This window comes from Zea mays, chromosome 4, assembly GCF_902167145.1.
Source record: "Zea mays cultivar B73 chromosome 4, Zm-B73-REFERENCE-NAM-5.0, whole genome shotgun sequence".
NCBI classification, from domain to species: Eukaryota; Viridiplantae; Streptophyta; class Magnoliopsida; order Poales; family Poaceae; genus Zea; species Zea mays.
In genome coordinates, this window is record NC_050099.1 from 218,438,645 (window position 1) to 218,459,920 (window position 21,276).

Below are 21,276 nucleotides of genomic sequence, written 5' to 3' on the forward strand. Positions count from 1 at the left end.
AAAGAAGCTACAGAGCTAGAAAGACGTATAGGTACATGTTTTTATTATTAAACTGTGACTTCGTATTTTCTTACCTTCATAATTTCTGACTAAATGATCTATTTGTGTAGCGGAACTTTCTCCACCACCAGAACCGTATGACCCCGAAGCAGATCCATGACTTAAAGAAATCCTCGACGAATTAAGGGTGGTAAATGCAGCAATAGACGAAGCTGTCAATACGTTACTGAACGAAGCTACGGAGAAGGTTCTGAAGGAAGACTGATGAACTGTTGCAAAAAGTTTTAAAATTTTATGTCTAGAAAGTATGTAAAAACATTTTCAAGTTTGAGGCTTGCTCTATGTAAAAACAATTGTATTCTATATATAATTATACTGTGTACTATATTTCTTTATGTAGCGTGAAATAATTGTACATACCGTTTTTTGAGCCGAAGGAGAAAAAACACCTTCCCTACTTTTCACGCTTCGTAAAGGATAGCTCCTTGAGCCGAAGGTCTTGTAATGTCATGTAGAACGTCGTTGCTGAAATCAAAGCGCTGACCCCTTCTTTGTCCTTTTGATGATGATAAAACTTCTTCAGCCGAAGGCTTTTGTCACAACTTAAGAATTATGGTTGTTGAAGACGTAGTATTCTCCCCTTCCTTTCACTCTTGCTGCACATGAAGGGAGCAAATCCTCTTCTTCTCACTTTCTGGTTGATGCGAAATGTTATGATGTATGATGGTATGATGCATAATGGTATGATGATATGATGCAAAAATACTTGGTGCAAGATGATGATAGGAAAAATATTATACGAAAACTCTACATTCCCTTAGGAACGTCTTTGGAGTCTTTTACACCTTTACTAGGTGTGTATTTTAAGCTATGCATTCCCGTAGGAACGACTTTGGAGCTTCTTCACCTTTACTAGGTGGTATTTTGAGCTCTGCATTCCTAGAGGAACGACTTTGGAGATTCTTCACCTTTACTAGGTGGCATTTTGAGCTCTGCATTTCCGTAGGAACGGCTTTGGAGCTTCTTCGGCACTTTTGTTACACTCGACGGTGTAACCTCAAATTTATTACAGAGTGTCGAAGGATGTACATTTATTGCTTGTGGAGTGTGGCCGCTGGCGCACGGCTGGGAGGTGGGCGAGGTGATACTGCATCCGATGCCATTTTTCAAGAATTAGATGGTGCTGAGTCTAGCCTTCGCTATTGAGCTGTGTAAATGGGACGCTGCATCTTTCATTAGGGAAGTAGATGTTGAGTCGGTGATGATTGTTGGTAAGTATTCAACAAAGACAAAGAAGGTCAGGAGCTAGGACATTGAAGTTCCAAATGTTAGGTAGAATCGTGTGTTTGAGTTGAACGGCCTCTGCTACGGCTCGTATCCTAAGGAGGGCTTCGCTAATGCTGGGGACGCTGGTGAACGCAAGAAGAAAGGTGGGGTTAAGTGTAGTGGTGTGGATGTGTGGTGTTCTAAGGGTAAGGTTGTGGCCCCGCTAGTGAGGAAAAAGAAGGTTGAAGCAAAGGCGAAGGCGAAAGGCCCGACGAGGGTGGCTAGGGTGGCAGAGCCCTCGGACAAGTTTGCTAAGGAGCTGGCCGATACGTGTGCCAAGCCAGGAGAGATCATGACTTCGCCCATCCTACGGGAAGCATCTAGCCAGATTCTAGAAGTTACTAGGGGTGAGTGGTGTAGAGATGATCCCATTCCTATGGCTTGCGGAGAGGACGATTTTACGTCTTTTTTGGCTTGGTATTTTAAAGTTTTTCTAGCTTGGATGCTGGAAGATCACCAGGAGTCTTCGAAAAAGAAGAGGAAGACTCTACTGTAGCTGGTGGACCCTCATCGCGAGATGAAGGCTCTTCGCACTGGCACGACTGGGGGGTCAAAGTCAAGAGCTACAAAGACTACGTATGCTATCGCGGCAATGCCTCCACCCGCGACGCCGACTGTTGCGGCTGCGGTGTCACCTTTGGCTAGCAAAGCTAGCTAGGACGTGGAGGTAGAGGGGGATGAGACGGGTGCAGCTGGCGAGGTGGTCCTCAATCTTTCTGTCGAAGACTACCTGCTTGAAGGTGTCAGCGAGTTGGACACCCACACTAGGTTGGCGGTCGGTGGTAACTATTGTGTATATCTGGGTGCACTTGTTCCAAATTTTTCATTTTTATTAATGAGGCCTGGATGCAAGCTCAGGGTCTGGCCAGCTGGTTGCGACCTAGGCAAGGTCTGGGCTGGGGGCACCGGTGGACCCGTGGGCATAGTTCAACGTTGCCATCGATGGAGGCAGGGGATAACCGAGGCGTTTGCTCCAATGGAATCGTGGTAGCTACTGTGAGGCAGGTGTGTTATGTAAGTTGTTTTTTACGAAGTCTACTTGTGGCAGGTTGTCACTTTTGCTGACTAGGTGGCATCTAGCGCTCTTGTGGACCTCGCAACCCACAACTATGCTCTAAGAAAAAGCGACTGGAAGCTAAGGTCGAACGCCTTCAGACCAAGAATATTGAGGCTATTTGGGACAAGTCTGCTGCCAAAAATTAAAGCTGGTGACTCTTGGAGGAGGTTGGCACCCTTGAGAAATCAAATGAGGACCTTAGCCACCAGTTGGCCGAGCTGAAGGACACAATGGCCAAGTCAGGGTCAGAAACCCAAGCCCCTCGAGAGCGAGCCACCTTGTTGGAACTATAAGTGAAGGTCACGAAGGCCTATTGCAGGAAGCTAGAGGCTGCTACGTAGGCCGGTGTGGACCGGGCTCATTCGCTTTTTGTTAAGGACTATCACGACCTGGGGAGGAACTAGGCACCCGGTTCCTCGGCTAGCTACATGAGAAATTGGCGAGTCTCCTGGTGATCGCGATGGGGTTGATGCCTTACGCCTCCCTTGTCACATGCGAGGGTGCCGCCAATGCCCTTTACCACGAATGTTGTCGTCATTTTGAGGTTTTTGAGAAGAATGACCAGGACTTCGACCGGGAGATTTTATAGGTTGGAGATGCATCCTTAAATCAGTCTACTAGTGCGCTGTTCGACAGGATGTGGGGTCCGCATGGTCGCCCTCTCGTTAGGGAGAGAGCTGGCTGAGCAATGGAGCAGGTGAAGGCCTTCTATGGATGGGTTGAACAATATGTTTTATGTTTGTGATATCTGATGCGTCGTTTTTTCTGCCTCAGACATGAAGAGACGAGGAGGTCGAAGATCTTGGAGGACTCGTTGACTACTTTTGATGGCGGCGACGTTGAGGAGGGTATTGAGGAGTAGTCTTCGCGTGTGGAGGCTGAAACTAGTGATCCTAGTGTTGTGGAGACTTTGCGTAGTTCTACTGATGAGTAGGTGTAATTAGGTGAATACTTTCCTGGGTGGGGGTTCGTGTCGAGGTGTGCACTAACACTGACTTGGTGTCTGCGCAGGTTTCGATGATTGGGCCTGTGCAGGGGAATTTTGGTTCTCGGACAAGGAGAAAGACATTGTTGATGCCACTATCTTGTCGGAGTCCGTTTCGTTGTAGCGATGGGGGCTCTATATTTGAGTCAGAGTCATCGGATAGCGAAGAGGGTTTGAACTTCTTCGTGAGGATGGACGAGGAGTCCTGTGAAGAGGACTTAGACTTTTTTATTGCACTAGACATTGCGTCCGTAGCAGAGGCTAGCGTGGTCGAGGGGCCTTTGAATGGGGCCCTGTTAGCCTCGATAAAGGGGAAAAGGAGGCGCATTGGTGTCTCAAAGCGAAGGGTGGATAGCGCCAACACATTCATACGTGGTCGCTAAGCGGTCGCAAGCAACGACGCATGGGCTTGGTTCGGCCCGCTTCTAGGGTCTCACTTCGTGAGGTGTTGGGAATGACACCCTTGTGTCTTTGCGAGGGAGAAGCGACGAAGTTGGACGTAGATTCCTGTCATGTTTTTCCAACGAGGGTGTTGAGGGGGTCCTCAATCCTTGTCGTATTGGAGATTTGTTGCTTAGAACACTCTTCGAAGGCGAAGAGCTTGACCTGATATCGTATAACTATCGGGAGGCTAGCCTTATTCTGAAGGAGTCTTGGAGCCCCCGGTGACATGTCTTGTTTGAAATTCGAGGGCAAAGTCTGTGTGGTTACTTTGGTTGTCCTAAATATTGTCATCAATCAGCAGCCTGGATGCGGAACGCTGCCCTCGCCCCCTTTGCCGAACGATGACTATATTGTATGGTCGATCCGGTTGCTTGGGGGACTTCATGCTTTTATCAATGCTCGTGCATTTTTCGTGTTAATCTGGCTGCATCCTTGGGGACTTTTTCTTAGAGTTTTTGAGTCTTTGCGATGACTTCGAACCAGTAGGTGTCTTCGCGCACTTGTTGTGCTAATTCTACTGCAGTCTTAGGCGACTTTTGCTCAAAGTTTTGTCTCTGGAACGACTTCACACCCGTAGGAGTCTTCGCACACTTGTTGTGCTAATTCGGTTGCACCCTTAGGTGAATTTTGCTTGGAGTTTTTGCGTCTCTAGGATGACTTCGCACTCGTAGGTGTCTTCGCACATTTGTTGTGCTAAACCGGCTACACCCTTAGGCGACTTTTGCTTGGAGTTTTTGTCGCACACGACAACTGTCTTCGACTTGCCGACGTGGTGACTTTGTTTTCCTCGAATACCGAAGACCGTGTTTGGGGCCTTTTTCGAGGTTTGGGTTGTACTGTATTGTAGGGGGATTTCCTGTTTTATTACGTGGCTCTGCCTCATTAAAAGCCTCGCCCCCTTATGAGGAAAAGTGTGCAGGCCTAGTGAAAATTGTATGTAGAGTAGTCTTTACAAGGGCGCGAAGGACCTAGCAGTGTGCTGAACGACATGTAGTATTTCTCAAGTTGTCTACATTCCAAGAATGTTCGAGGTCTACGCCTATTTAGCTTGCAAGCCTGTATGAGTTAGAAGACGTCTGTGTGGCGGAACCGCCCGAATTATTCCAACTTAAGTGCCTAAGTCCCGCCTTAGAGGCTAGACCACACTTAAATAGGAATAAATCGTCAGTCCCTCGGATCTAGTCCGACAAAGCCACTAACAGGATCAAGTACCACGTACTCACTCGAAGGTGAGGCACAGAGAAAATACAATAAAGCATAAAACCATAAATTAAAGAAGTACTTAATGTTATTACATCGTCATCGGAGTTTTGCAAAAGTAGTGACCATTGTTCTCAATGCAGCGGAAATTAACTATCGGTAAATAAAATGGAGGATGGGGAAGCCTGGCCCATCACTCCTCATGCTCCTCTCTTGTCGAGGTAGGGTCCCACTCGACTGTCCAGCCCGCCCGGTGGCAGGATGGATGGCCAAGTCACTCCAGCAACCATATCCTCCAGAGAACCTGTAAAAATTATGCCACAAGCAAGACTAAGTATACTAATACTCAGCTAGACTTACCCGGTGCGAGGAGTCTACTCCTCTACCTCTAGACATGCAGCTGTTTGGCTGAGAGGTTTGGTTTGCCAAAAGCACTAGCTGAGTCTAAAATCATATTTTAGCTTTTCAAGTTTTATTATGATCCTTTTCAACTAGATGTGTACCTAGCTAGTCATACATGGTATCAAACATTTTTATCAATCAACATCCTTTACCAGTCACCTCATCTCCACTTATTACTCAATGTAGCAGCATGGATCAAGCAGTCTCATTAGCTGCGAGAAGAAGACGATTCGAATCGAGTTTTAACCTTGCAAGGTAAACCTAAACACACGACGCGGCGAGGCACTCCGTCCCCACACATATCAACCGTCCCCATCGATTCCCTGGCAACAGAACAGGGCTCACCGCCTTGGCGTACAATGCCTCACTGACCCCGACTGCCGTCGTGCAGTGACCGCACTTGTACCCACCATAACCGAAATGGGAGACTACGTCTCAGGTTGCATGAGGGATAAAGTCTGCGGGCAGGTTCACTCAGGTACTAGGCTTACCGATTTACCATATTTCTCGGCATGTGTTTAGTACGTTCAAACATTTGACACACGGTACCACAACTTAATCCTTATTCCAATTTCCGTCCCATAGACAATGCATCCCCATGGATCGTTGTCCACAGATCATCATCATTCCAATATAAAAATGGATACAACCAATTCCTGACCTCGCGCGAGTGCTAGAAAAATCACTCGACTTCTACCGAGATCCCTAATTTGTAAAGCAGCTACTTGACCTAGCATACTAGTATCCATCTCAAAAGGAATCCTGAGTTCATGCAACTAGGGTTTTAGTCAACTCCTACACTTAAGTGCACAGTACAAACCTACAAACATTAAGTGCAGTAAAATAACATATATAATGGTTATGCATAAAACCGGGGCTTGCCTTCAACAGCTGGGGCAGGTAGATCCTCAGTAGCAGGCTCTGTTACTGGCTCCTGGACTACCTCCTGAGCAACTCCTTGCTCTAGAATGAGGACGTACTCTCCGTCAGCGAGATTACAATCTATCGAATGCCATGAAAAAGTACATGTATGTTAATGAGATGTATATTTAGTAAACACGATGTATGGTAAGACAATATTAAGGCAGTGGTAACTAGGGTTTCTTTATCGGACGATGCTCTTAGTGTTTTATACTCACCTATTGTAGGGCCTTGAGTGAAATTAAGAATTTAACTTTCCTTCATGTTGTATTGGAAACTTAGAGAGATCTCGTTGTATAATATTAATTCCTTCCACAATTCCCCTTTTTATTTTCTATTTATGCTTTTAAAGTGAGCTTGAACTACCATAGTGATTTAGAATTTTCCCAAAAATATTGCCAAAATTATAGTGGCCTAATATTGAGCATTGTAGTCTGTTCTACAAATTTGAGGTTTAGAATAATTAGGATAAACTCTAGGAAAAAAATAACAAAAGTGAGGGTGGATGGTCACTTTGCACTACAACTCTAATTTAGATGGGGGTTCTGCACTAAAAATTATTTTTGCCAACATCTATGGGTAATGATAGGTCTCTGTGCCAAAAATCACAGAAAGTGACTTAATGGTCATTTAGTTGTGATTTTCTAAAGTTTAATGTCAAAAAGGCACTTATAACTAACTTGTCATTTGAAAAATATCAAACAATAGAACTTGTATTTTTCCTAGATTTATAATAGCATAGTAGTAGTTATCCTAAGGATTGGGGTGGTTTCTCCTTAGGGTTATTTTTCTAGGATTTTTCTAAGTTCTTACTGTTTTTATAAAATAAAATGTGGTGCATTTCTTTTGTACTAATAGAGGGTTCAACAAAATTTTCTTATGAACTATATCACCTAAGAAAGCTAGGAAAAATGTGGTTGCTCTCTGGTTTTTATTTTAAATTCCCTTTTTCATTTTCTTAAGGTTTGGGCCAATACAAGTTTTAATGGTTAATCCCTCCTTAACCTAGTATACTGAGGAGTTTAACATTTTTAAATAGGGTAGTTAGTAGTTAAGTATGTCTCTAATTTTTTTACCCTCAGTCCAAAAGTATTTCTATTTTTTCTCTATTTATTTAGTTTTGGGCAGTATGCTTATTTAAATTGAAACTCTAAAAAGTGTTGCAGAAATTAGGGTGTTTATTATTTTTCCTGAATAGTTTATAATATTTGGGACTCAGAAAAATTAGTTTGACCAAATTTGGTCGAATAAAACTCAAGTTATGAAATTTTCAAGTTCTTTACTTATTTAAAAAGAATAAATCTTAAAGGTTTATGAAAAGCAGGTTTGCACCGGGACCCCTGGGGTTGTTTTTAATCAAATCCTTAAATCCGCATCCCTAGAAACTATTCACTAGAGTCACTGACGTTTCCAAAAAACCCCCTGGCTTCTTTCTCTCTTAACCCAAGCTCCCTCCTCGCCTCAACAGTAGCCGCAGAGGGGAAAAACGATGGCGCGGCTTACCGGCGATAGAAGAGGTCCGGTGGAGGGCTGGGTGAGGTCCGGGAGCTCCTAGCGGTCACGTCGAGGGGCGGATCGCCGACGGTGATGGCTGGAGTAGGGCTGGCCGCGTGCGCAGGCGGTCGGGCTCGTCGGCGACTCGTGCTCCGGCCTGCTCACGGCAGTAGAGTTCAATTAAATAGCACGGAGAGCTTCACTGGAGGTCAAGGATGTCGTAGGCGCAAGGAATCGACGAATGGCTTACCGTATAGCTCGGTCTACGTGCGACGTCGTCCGGTTGAAGTCCGACGGCGTCAATCCGGCGTCTCCGATGAGGTGGTGTTTGGTCTGCGGACTCGGAGAGCTTCACTGAACTCTGAGGAAGCTAGCTGAGGGGTCAAACGGGGTGGAGGAGGGCTAGGGTGGCCGGTCTACAGTGGTCAGGGCTTGGGCGGCCGCTGGCACGCCGTTCCCAGCGCAAACGCCTGTGAACTTGTGCTCGGGCCTCGGGCAGGGTTGGGAGCGAGCTGGGGCGTACAGTCGAGGCCGAGGTTGGCTTTATAGTCGCGAGCGTGGGGCCAAGCGCTGGGGCGTGCTCTTGCGCTGCCAGGGCACGTCGAACACGTGGCCGTGTTATTCTGCCCAAGTTCTTGCGCCGGCTAAGCACCCAAACTTGTGAATCTTACCATACGACTTGTGTAAGATTTCTTCCTTGCACCTAGAGCTATCTAGTTCATGTGAGTTCCAAGGGGAGATCGGGTCTGGCTTGGAAGATATGGTGGCACCAAGTCTTGTCTGTCTGCACTTTTCATCTCGCGACAAAACAAATGCCAAACCGTGTAAAACGACCCTAGTTTGGTTTCAAACTTTTCAGGGGTGTGCCTTGGGTAGTTTGGCCACTTTTTTTATTTGGACCATGTGGTTTTGGCGCCAGCAAATAAGTGAACACTTCTGATCTTTATATTAGGGCTGATTTTTGACTTAGAGAAAAATGGATTGCTCTAGGGTGCTCTCCACTTGGGGGCTGATTTGGGGTTTTTGTAGGACCTTTTTGTAATACTTCCCTTGCTATATTTTGTAGATATATTAATGTACTTCAACTTTGGTAAAGGGTTCAAGTCATGAAATGATCATTTTCTTCCCCTTCTCACTAATCCAATGCTTGGGGGTTTAATGGCTCAAGAGGGGGAACTAGGGTTTTAGAACCTTTTTCATAGGTGAAGATACATGAAAAGCTAGGGTATCCCTCCCATCATGATCATCACTTAGTTAAGCCATGGTTCTAAAGCTGTGGGTGCCCTCTCTTTCCACTTAAACACATGTGATAATAGGCCATAGGTTCATATATTAAGCCAGGGCCTTGGGTAACACCTGGGGTGTTACAATCTGAGTCTTGACTATGAATGGACCTTCCCACTTTAGCTCGAGTTTGCCATTGGATTCTATTCTTGTTCTCCTGATAAGGATGAGGTCTCCTTCTTCGAACTCTTTGGGAATGACCACTCTTTCTCTCCAGTTCTTTGTTATCATTTGATATTTGTTCAATGTGTCGAGGGTCCGAACCCGATCTCTATCGAGGAGGTATTTTGTTATTAGTTCGTCGATATCTAGGGCCTCGCTGGGGTCAGATCAGGGTGATCCTGAGTTCCTGTGGAGACATTGCTTTGGCTCCATAATTCAGCCCGAATGGCGTGAAACTTGTCGCGTGAGACTCCGTTGTGTTTAGTGCCCATAATACATCAAGTAACTACTCGCCAACTTTCCCTTTTTGTCTTCAAGCAGTCTCTTTTTAATTGCAATGAAGATTTTGCCATTTGCTCGTTCCATGACTCCGTTGGACTATGGATGGTAAACTGATGCGAAGACTGCGTGTGTACCTATTGAGGCGCAAAATTCTTGAGAGTCGTGGTTGTCAAATTGCTTTTCATTGTCTATTGTCAGTTTGAAGGGGAGTCCAAAGCGACAAACAATGTTCTGCCCGAATAATTTTTTTGTTGTCTTCATTGTGATTGTGCACACGGCCCTTGCTTCAATCCATTTGGTGAAGTATTCCACCACGACGAAAGCGTATTGGAGGTTGCCTCGCGCCATGGGGAGTGGTCCGACAATGTCGAGGCCCTATCGCTATAAAGGCCAAGTGTGGGCAATTAGCTTTGTGAACTACGAAGGCGCCCCTGCTCGAGGTGAGAATTTCTAGCATGCTTCGCATGAGCGGATTACGCGGTTTGCTATGCACATGATGGTTGGGCAGTAGAACCCTTGGCACATGACCTTGGCGGCGAGGGCTCTAGGCCCGAGTGAGAATCGCAGATGCTTTTGTGGACCTCTTAGAGGATTCCGATTCCTTTGACCTCTATAATGCACTTGAACAAGGGTTGGCTGAGTCCTTTTCTATATAGATGCCCTTGTATTATTGTGAACTCGTGGCTTCAGTGTTTTAACCTTTTGGCCTCGGCCTGATTGGTGGGGTGGTAGTGGCCCTCGAGGTATAGAGTTATAGGAGCTCTCCAATATTCGGTCATGATTAAGTTTACAATTCTTTGGCCTATGGGATCCTCTATGATTTTGAATCCTTTGGGGTTTCTTACCACGGGTGTGCCTATCGTGTGGAAAAATACATCTAAGGCCATGGGATCACCCTTCGTTGTTGCCTTTGCTAGCATCTCGGCCTATTCATTCTTGCTCCTGTCTATATGTTGGCGTGCGAATCCTTTGAATTGTTTTTCTAGACTCCGCACGGTTGATAAGTACTACATGAGGACCAGCTCCCTGGCTACACAATCTTTCTCAATTTCACCAGCAACATCTTAGAATCAATTTTGACTATGCAGGTTTTTACGTCGAGGGCTCTGAGTTTCCAAAGTCCTAGGATGATATCTTCGTAATCTTCTATATTGTTTGTGCATTTATCTAACTCGAGTGTAAATCTTAGGTGGGTGACATATCTGTACTTGGCCTCAGACGGTGTTGTAATGATTGATGTGGTGCCTGCCCTTGCATGGCACCAGGCACCATCATAGTGGATGGTCCAAACTATTTCTGTGTTGCGGTAGTTGGGCGTCGAAGACCCTGTCCAGTCAAATATGAAGTCAGTGAGGACCTGCGATTTGATTGTTGTTATTGGCTCTAAGGCGATGTTGTAGCCAAAGAGTTCGGTTGCCCACTTAGCTATTCTGGTGGATGCCTTGGGATTTTTGAACAGGTCACAGAGGCCTTGGTCTGTGGGGATTATTATGTTATGCTCCTCAAAGTAGTGCCATAGTTTGTGTGATGCCATAAGGACTGCTTAGGCTATGTTTTCTAGCTCTATCATGTTGCACTTCGAATTGGTGAGGACCTCAGAGACAAAATAGACGGGGTACTGCTATAGTTTGCCATCTTTGTGTCTTTCCTACTCCATAGGTGGGCTGACTGCATTGTGTAAGGCTGTGATGTATAGCAGGAGGGTTGACGCAGGGTTTGGGCTGATCAATGTTGTGAGCTTGGACAAGTACTCCTTCAGCGATTCAAAGGTTGCAGCCTGCTGTGGGCCCCAAGCGAAGTCTTTCGCCCCGTGTAGCATTTGAAGGAAAGGGAGAGTCCAATCTGCTATCCAGGAAATGAATTTGTTCAAGGCGGTCAGCCTTCCTGTTAGCTTTTGCACGTCTTGGGTAGACTGAGGTGGTGTCATATCTAGTATAGCTTGTATCTTGGTCAGGTTCGCCTCTATGCCTCTGTGTGATACCAAGTAACCCAATGTTCTGCCTTGCCGGACGCCAAATATACATTTTAGGTTTAGGTGAAGTCTGGCTTCGCTCATATTGGCGAACGTATCTGTGAGGTCAGAGATGTGATCTTCTTTGTTTCTGCTTGCGATGACTATGTCGTCGACATACGTGAAAATGTTGCGACCCATTAGGCTTTCTAGAATGGTCTTAGTTAGCCTTGAAAATGTGAAGCCGACATTTTTTAGGCCTTCGGGCATACACACGAAGCAGTATGGGCAAAAGGGGTGATAAAACTTGTTTTGGCTTTATTTTTTTTCCTTCATGTAGATTTGATGGTAAACCGAGAAACTGTCTAGCAAAGACATTACTTTGCATCATGTCGCTGAGTCGATAATCTTGTCTATTCTTGGTAGGAGGAAGTTGTCCTTTGGACATGCCTTATTAAGGCTGGTGAAATCTATACAGATTCTCCATTTTTCATTTTTCTTCTACACCATTACGACATTGGCGAGCCATGTTGGGTAGTCAATTGGTTCGATGAATTTTGCTTCCAATAGGTGGTGACTTCTGCCTTCGTTGCTTCCGTCTTTTCATCGGACATCTTGCGCATTTTTTGTTTTTTGGGGCGTATTGCTGGGTCAGTGCTCAGACTGTGTTCGATGATTGCGAGACTGACTCCGACGAGGTCTAGGGCAGACCATGCGAATACATCCTTGTTGCAGTTTAAACAAGGCAACCATTTTTATTCTTCTGCTTTGCTGAGGTATTCGCTGATCAGGATCATTTGATTGGGGGTTGCCACATTGAGCGGGACTTTTTGGCCCCTCTGTTGCTCTATAACTAGACCTTGACCCTCTGGTCTTTGACCGGGTGAGGGCCATTGGGGCCTTCATTCTTAGCGGAGAGACAGTGTATGTTGCACTGGCCGGGGACAAAGTCTCTCTCGATGTTTTGGGCGATCCTCTGGTCCCCCTATATACGGTTATCACTCCCTGAGGACCTATGATCTTCATACACAGGTACATGTTATGTATAGCTTCCTAAAGTTTGTTTATCGATCCTCGTCCCACGATGGCATTGTATGGGTACATCATATCAACTATGTCGAAGGTGATCTGCTCACTTCTTGTGTTTGGGGCTATGCCGAGCGATAGTGGCAACTCTATCTTGCCAAGCAGAAAGGTCCCTTTTCCTCCAAAGCCATAGAGGAGGTTATCTGCTGTCTTGAGCAGGTTGGGGTTTATGCCCATGCAGTCGAAGGCATGCATGAATATTAGACAAAGGAGTCGAGGATGTCATACTTGAAAAGGCTGGCTGTGATCAAGCAAAGGTTGTAATTCAACCAGACTTCGTAGTTTCAGTAGATGATGTAAAGGAGCCCTCTGCCTAAGCCATTGCCTTGGGAGGAAAGTTTTACTCCAAAGTTTGGCTTAATGGTGGAAGGGAGATAGCTGACGAAGTTATCAGACAATGTGAAGAAGAGGTCATTTCAGATACTTCAGTATTATTATTTGGGCTTTTGGTTTACTTTTTGTGCTCAATTTACTCTTTGGCTTTTTCGGACTCATTGGGCTATGGAAGAAGCTAGGAAAGCCAAGGAGGCTGTGGAGCTAGAGAGATGCATAGGTACATGCTTTTTCTGCTGTCGAACTGACATTGTAATTATTCATCTTTGTAATTCGTAATAGAACGATCTCTTTGCGCAGCGGAACTTTCTCGACCACTAGAACCATATGATCCCGAAGTTGATCCAGCACTAAAAGTAATCCATGATGAATTCAGGGTGGTGAATGCAACGATAGATGAAGCTGTTAATACATTGCTAAACAAAGTTGTAGAGAAAGTTATGAAGGAGGAGTAGGACTACTTGTAGGAAACTTGTTCTTGGCTGTGGTCTTGAGAGAGTTGTAAAAACATTAGAATATATGTTTGCTCTATATAAAAACAACTATGTGATTTGTATTCTATATACTTAGAATGTGTACAATATTTCTTTATGGAGCGTGAAATAAGTATACGTACCGTTTTGAGCCGAAGGCGAAAAAACACCTTCCCTTCTTTTCACGCTTCGTAAAGAAGGATTTCCTGCAACCGACGGTCTTGCAATATTCTGGGTATGCAGCACCTGAAACCGAAGCATTTTTTCCTTCTTCGCCCTTCTGCTTTCATAAAAATCTTTTTCGAAGTCCACAAAGATTTTCCTTTCTTTAATAAGCTGCTTTAGAATTTTTTTCATCTGTACATGAAAGGAGCAACTCCCCTTCTTGCTCATTTGTACTTGATATAAGATAATATGATGTATGATGATATGATGGTATGGTGCATGAATGCTTGATGCAATATGTTTATGAAAAAACATAGAAAAAGTATTGCAATAAGACTCTGCATTCCCTTGGGAACGACTTTGGAGTTTTTTACACATTTACTAGGTGTTTTGAGCTCTACATCCCCTAAGGAATGATTTGGAGCTTCTTCACCTTTACTAGGTGGTATTTTGAGCTCTGCATCCCTGTAGGAACGACTTTAGAGCTTCTTCACCTTTACAAGGTGGTATTTTGAGCTGTGCATCCCCGTAAGAACGACTTTGGAGCTTCGTTAGCACTTTTGCTACACTTGATGGTGTAACCTTATATTTATTATAAGATATCGAAGGGTATACCTTCTTAAAGTATCTTTGGGCAAATGTTAAGGAGAAGAAACTAGAATTACAGTAGAGTTTTTTTAAATAGCTTCAGATTCTTGATCCAGCCCCTCAGGCGCTTGAGTAAATGTGCTTAGATTCTGGAACAGTGTTGTTGACTGTTCGAGCTTCAGACTGTTCCTTTGCATCACGCTATGGCTGACCCTGAAACTGCCCTTAATGTTGCTAGTTATATGACGAAGTTGGAGCTAATGCGGGTGGTTGAGGCATGGCCCATCTGGTCGGAGAATGGCTTGCTGAAGCAACTGAAGCTGAAGGCTGCTGGATTGGCTGTTGATTGCGTACATACTTTGGAATGTACGGAGAATAATGTGAAGCAGTATGAAGGACTTGCTTTGGCTGATTCTTCCTTGCCTCGGCTTCCACAATTTCCTTCTGCTTTTGGATTGTAACCTGACAGGTTCTTGTTGTATGCCCCTTATCTTCTCCACAAAATAGACAAAATAGCCTTCTTGGCTGAGTGTTGTATCTCCCTCCGAAGCTTCTTCCTCCTCTTCCTCCTCTCAGGGCTAGCGGTCTAAAGGAGCTTTGTTGTGTCTCTGTTGATTAGGAGTGACTCTGCTGCCCTTGAGTATGGCTGTTTTTGTCTTCACTTTGGCCTGGGTTGTGGATTGTTCTGACGTGTCTTCGATTAAATCTTCTTCTGAAGCCCTTTGTCATATCAGAGTATCTATAGGCTTCCTCTCTCCTTTGTCGAAGATCATTGTCAGCCCTGATATATTTTTTGGATAAGTTTCTCTAGAGTCTGAGGATGCTTCTTGGCAAAATATTGCGTCACTGGGCCCGGCCGAAGCCCCTTGATCATTTCTTCAATGATTGTTTCATTTGGTAATATTGGTGCTTGGGCTCTGAGTCGTAAAAACCTTCGAACATAAGCCTGCAACTACTCATCATGATCTTGTGTCCATTGGAATAAATCCAGAGCAGTTACTGGCTTTGTCTGAAACCCCTGGAAACTTGTGATCAACATGTCTTTCAATTTCTACCAAGATGTTATTGTTCCTGGCCTTAGAGAGGAGTACCAAGTTTGTGCAACACTCCTGACCGCCATGACAAAATACTAGGCCATGACGACTGTATTGCCACCATAGGATGATATCATCGCTTCGTAACACATGAGAAAATGCTTCGGGTCAGAGTGACCATCGTACATGGGCAATTGAGGTGCCTTGTATGAAGATGTCCACGGTACTGCTTGCAGCTCTGTAGCTAAAGGAGAGGCATCATCAAAATCAATATTGTCATGGTTAAAAGCTTCATACCACATGTCTTCGTGGTTGGGGCCTTCCTGTCGAAGATCTTTTTGGTGTTGTCGATACTCTTGGTGTTCAGTATCATGCAAAATGTGTCGCATCTCTTCAGCTGCTTCGTCAATCTTCTTTTTCAACTCAGACAATCGAAGCATTTTTTTCTCTTCTCTTCTCCACTTGTTGGTGCATGGCTTCAAGATTGCTGATCTCTTGATCTAGCCCCTCATCTTGTGGGGTTGGGCTAGCAACTTCCTTTTTTGGCTTCAGGCCTCCCTTAAAAAAATTCCCTCTTGGTTAGTGTCCAGAGGAGCAAGAACAGCCCCTAGCGTCGTTGTCTTCTTTGGTGGCTTGATGAAGGTGGTCGTTAATGAGTTCACCAGAGGTGGGTGCCAATGTTGGTCACTTGTTCTCAATTGATATACACAGTTGAAAACAAGGCATCACAATGTTAAAAAGTTGGCTAACCTTCGTCTTCGAATAGTTATTCCTTCGGATTAACTTCTTCGAAGACGAAGGTTAAGATTTTAATCAAATAAATCATATGTTTGTATGTAAATGAATATACAGGGAATATAATGAAGTTAAACATGTTAACTCATCTCAGATATTTCAATATTTCATTTCTCCCCTTTCATATGATAAATTCACAATCGTACCTTCGATTATACAAAGTGAGTTAAAACGAAGGTGTTCTGGGGCAGAGATTATACGAGGCGATTGTCCAGCTCACCAAAAGGTACTTTATGCAGGGCACTATTCATCTATTTATAGGGGATCGTATAGCTTCATATGAAATTAAAAATATGCTCATAAGACCTATACATATGATTTATAAAACGACGTGAGGGCAATATTGACTTCTGGCTATAATATCTTGGACACAGAATCGTGAACACCTTGTCCCGGCACTGTTCACCTTCGTTTCCATATATTATTGTGAAGAAGCTTAACATCTACATCTTTGTCCTCATCATGTTCCGAAGGTATTAGATATCGAAGCTCCTGCAATACTTAAAAACATACTAACAACCAATAGTTAAATGTGTTTTTGAGGACCTTCAAAAGACGAAGGCCCCCAACAGGCATGGCATCATTGGAAGAAACAAATCGTTCTCTCAAAAGCATTTTCATATTAGCCCAAGATTGTGGTTTATTAGATGGAGTTAAGGACTCCCACCAAGATAAAGTAGAATGGGTCAAAACCCTAGTTGCCTTTTTGACCTTTTTCCGTTCACACATAAAATATTTTGCAAAAAGACAATCTATCTTAGTTTCCCACTCAATATATTTTTTAACATCCATACCATCATAGGATGGAAAAGCATGAATAGAATCACCTACGATAGAAGTTGTAGGCTGTGGTAGACGAGTCTCCATCGTGTCCATCTATTCAACAAGTCATGTAACTCTCTTCAACCTTTCAGTGTTCATGTTGAGTGTATCACACATAGCTTTCATCATGTCATGGAGCTCCAGATGAAATGTTCTGTCGTTGTTAGTACAAAACAGAAACAAAGCAACAAGCAAAAGGTGTGAATCCTACAACTACTCTCAAGGATGTTGGTGGAACACAAGTTATGAAGCGTCTTACCACCCTCTTACAAGGTTCTTAATAGCACTGCAAGTGGTAAACAGTGGCTAGTGTGACAGCCCAAACAGTGTGGGTGTGATTGCAAAGGAGTACTTGTTCTGCTCAAGAGAAAGGTGGAGCTTTGGGAAGACTCACTGATATATATATTTGTGGCACACAAGTTAGTAACAAATAGCAATGCAAGTGTCCAAAGTACCCGTCCTAGCTGCTGGCCAAGAAATTTATTAGAACAGATGGAGGAAGACACAAAGGAGGAAACAAGGATCTAGGTATAGCAAGAAAGCAAGACGGAAATAAGATGAATCATAGAGTTACACAGATTAATGGTGTTCCTGCTTATGCACACACTTATCTCTTTTTTTCTGATTTTTTTCTTTTTTTTGTTTTTTGTGCGGATTTTTTTGTGCACTAGCCTTTTATATTCTCTTTTTTCACAAAATTATGTAAAAACAAGATAGAACTCAAGAGTATCAAAAAAAATCTCGTCCGTATATTATAGATTTTTTACTCTAACTTCAACAGACTGTTTGACAAATATAGCGACCTCAAACGCATAAACTCACAACGCTAAAGATGTAGATCCCTTTTTTCTCTTTCTTTTAGATATATGGATCGCCTATTTGGAACAACGAAAGTGGGAGATAAAGACCCAAAAACAGACTGGTCCGAAATTTCAGGATCCCAAACTGATTCAATTCCAAAGCGCATAACGCTTTGATAATGATGTTTTCTAGAAAACTCGTAAATACAAAAGTTATAGATAATTTTATAAGATTTCCTGAAAGTACAAGAACATAAAATTCCGAGTTTGTATGCGAGATTTATACTTAAAATATCAAACTATACAAAAACTAATCTTATAATGACGAGATGATGAGATAAAATATGATGAGATCTGTTTCGGAGATTGAATTTGTGGAATTGCAGCGGGTAACAAAAGATCAAACTGATCCAAAAACAAATCTAAAACAGCAACAAGACCTTGACCTAGGACACAAACTTAATATGGTGGAATCTGAAATCAAATTGTGCAAAGGCCATAGCGAAGGTTGTATGTTAAGATATTAATGATTCTTAAGGTTATTACGAAGTTTGTAGGTCAACACTGATGTTTTTTGGTTTATTTGTAGGTTATAGGACCAACAAAATGAATCTAAAGGTAGGATTATACCTTAAGGGCAACCTGAATCCAATACCACTTGATAGAGGATGAGGCCCGATCTTCCGTGAGGTACGATAACTTGATTGGGTGGAGATCTCGATATTTATGATCCAAGGCTTCGAGCGAACGGATCCTCACAATCACTACACCACTGGTCCGTTGGTTATCACCCATGACACACGAGTGACCTCGTCACGAAGGCTTATCCCTGCAAGCGCAATCAAGAACACAATCAAGAACAGGAAGAACGCAATCAAAACTGCATTGATCATGAGATGGGGTCTCACAAACCAAAGAAAGGCGATATTGTTTGATGAAAAATATGATCTGAGCAAAACCCTAATGTGGCGGCGACTACTGTTAAAATAGAGGTTAAGGGTGTGTACAACCAATGGAGGTACCCCTAATGGGCTCCAACACGATACACGGGCCAATGGCCCAACCAACAGTATCACAGCACCAAAACAGAACCTGAGCGCTAAATTGTTTGGACGATTCCCGTTCACTCTTGATGAATTTTAAGGTGGGACCAGTTGGGTTGGTTAGATAATATTCTTATATTGCAAACCATATCAGGTTTGTCGCAATCGGAGTCCAGATGCGTCCTGGGCATCCATTTTCGTGTAGACTGGTCTTGAAACCCGAGATGGAATCGCAGCCGAGTCGGACTTGATCTCCTTCCTGTTGTGGACGCCCTTGCTGCTCCTCCTCGACATCATAGCCTTTCCCAAGTCTTTGATGGTCCTCTCCAAAGATCCTAATCATAAAAACATCCATGGCACCAAGCGTAAGCTCTAAAACACAATTGACTAGGTTAGAACAAAATTGGAGATTCAGCTTTCATGCACATGCTCGTGTTGTCGGTCCATGCATCATTTGCATGGGAGTGATCTCCTCATCAATCTATCGCAATGTGTTTTCTAGGAATCAATTTACAGTGGCGGTAATATTTAATACCATGTAAGGGATGGGCCTTCGAGGGCAATGATAAACGATTTGGCCATGGTGGCGTCGTCCACCTTGAAGAAGCAACTGTGACCTAGTAGCTCAAGATGTATTGGTTGAATTTTGATGTCGTTGTACTTTGGGTGGGTGCTTGCTCTGTAATTTTGTAGCCACGGGGGTAGCATGGAGCTGTGATGAGAGAGGGCTTCGCTCATCAAAGTAGTTCAGTCCTTGAAAAGCAGCTGGTGCGAAGGCTGGCCTCTAGAAATGGTGAATGTTTTGGTTAGCCGTGCCAGCCAACTGCTGGTGGTGGGCGTCCTCGCGCTGCATTTCAGCAATTTCTTGCTCCAGTGCTCTGGCTTTTTGCTTCTCATCTATGATCATCTGCCTTACTCTGGCCTGCATGTTGGTTCGCTGCCTCTTGGCTGCGAGTATCTACCTTTGTTTCTGTGGGTGATTCTTTTTTATGCGAAGCGCTCGTAATTTGAGTTGATCTTCGACTGAGGTGCCTAGGACTTTGTCTTCTTCCATGATGTCTTGGGCCTTCGTGGGGGTAAAACCTGGTGGGATGTCGTCCCGAGGGGGGTCTTCTGAACTGCACGTGCGACTGCCTTCGGGAGTGGGTGGGTCTTCGGTTCGGGGATGCTTGCTCTTTATTGCTCATGCTTCATTGTTCTCGGCTACAGCGTGGAGGGTGTCCTCAACGAGAGCTTCCTTGCCTTCTTTTTGGTGAGGGTCGCCTTCGTAGCGTCATCTAGAGAAGTGCTACCTTTGGTAGTCACTTTCTTAGGGGCCATCGCAGGTTTGGGTTGTCGTAGCACGGACGGTGGGTGCCAAATATTGGGTCCAGATGACACGTGGACATGTGGACCCAAACACTCGGGAATAGAAGAGCTCAGGTGCACAACTAAACATTAGGTAGGGAATTGTAGTGTCTTGTTATGTGTGTCTCATCAGTGTACAGTGTGGCGGTATTTATAGGTAATCAGACGGGTAGGTGGGTCCCCAAGTATAGTTATACCCTCGGTTACCTGCTATATTCCTGAAATATCCCTTCAATGCGTGTTGCACCCTTGACTCCACGAAGTCGCGCCCTTGACTTCGTCGGGACTTGGACTTCGCTGTCAGGGAAAGAGTTTGAGCTTTCGAGACGTGTTTGTGGGGTTGTAGCGAGCCCCCCTTGACTAGTGTGACCCTTCGCTTCGTCCCCTCCGAAGGCTGCGGACGAAGACCTCGATGCTGGTACGAGTCGAAGTACCCATCGCAACTTGTACCCTGCGTCAAAACATGTTTGATTGTAGCCAGATTAGTCTGATCGAGGATGCGCTCAGCCTTCACTCCAACAACCATAAGGTAAACAAGAACAAGCTTAGGCTCTGTTTGAATGCACTAGAGCTAATAGTTAGGGTCTGTTTGTAAGCACCCAGTTTTTAAGAAACTGGTTTATAAAAACCGAGGTGGTACAAACATACTAGTTTATGTCCTGGTTTATAGAAACTAGATTTGCAGTTTTTTAAAAACTAAAAGCTAGCCTCCCCTAGATAAAACTAGTTTATGAAAACTGAGGTGGTTCCAAATACCATAAACCAATTTTTTTTTCTCATAAACCACTTTCTAAGAACTTGAGATAGAAACTGAATTCTTAGAAACTAGATTGCTTCTAAACATGACCTTAGTTTGCTAAAAAGTTATTAGTAGAATTAGCTAGCTAAACAAATAGTTGTCCATTAGCTGATTTGGTAAAAGTAGCTAATAGCTGAATGATTAGTTGGACTGTTTGTATATATGCAGCTAACTATTAGATCCAGTGTATTCAAACATATATGACTTTAGTTACGCGGTAAGTCCTTCTTGAGATGTCCTAGCTGCTTTCGAAATAATAACATATGCCTTTCTTTTTTTCGAGAACATGCCCTTCAAATCAAATCTAAAAGGGAAAAAGATACTGTAGATCCAAGAATGTTGTCTGTGCTTTAATTGTCTGCTGATGTCTCGTTCTGAAACACTGGTGTTGACTGGATTTTGAACTTCTTCTTTTTTTTTTTTTTTTTGCTAGGTGAATGTTCGGAGTTCTGGACACTACAGAAACCCTCTGGAAGAATACAA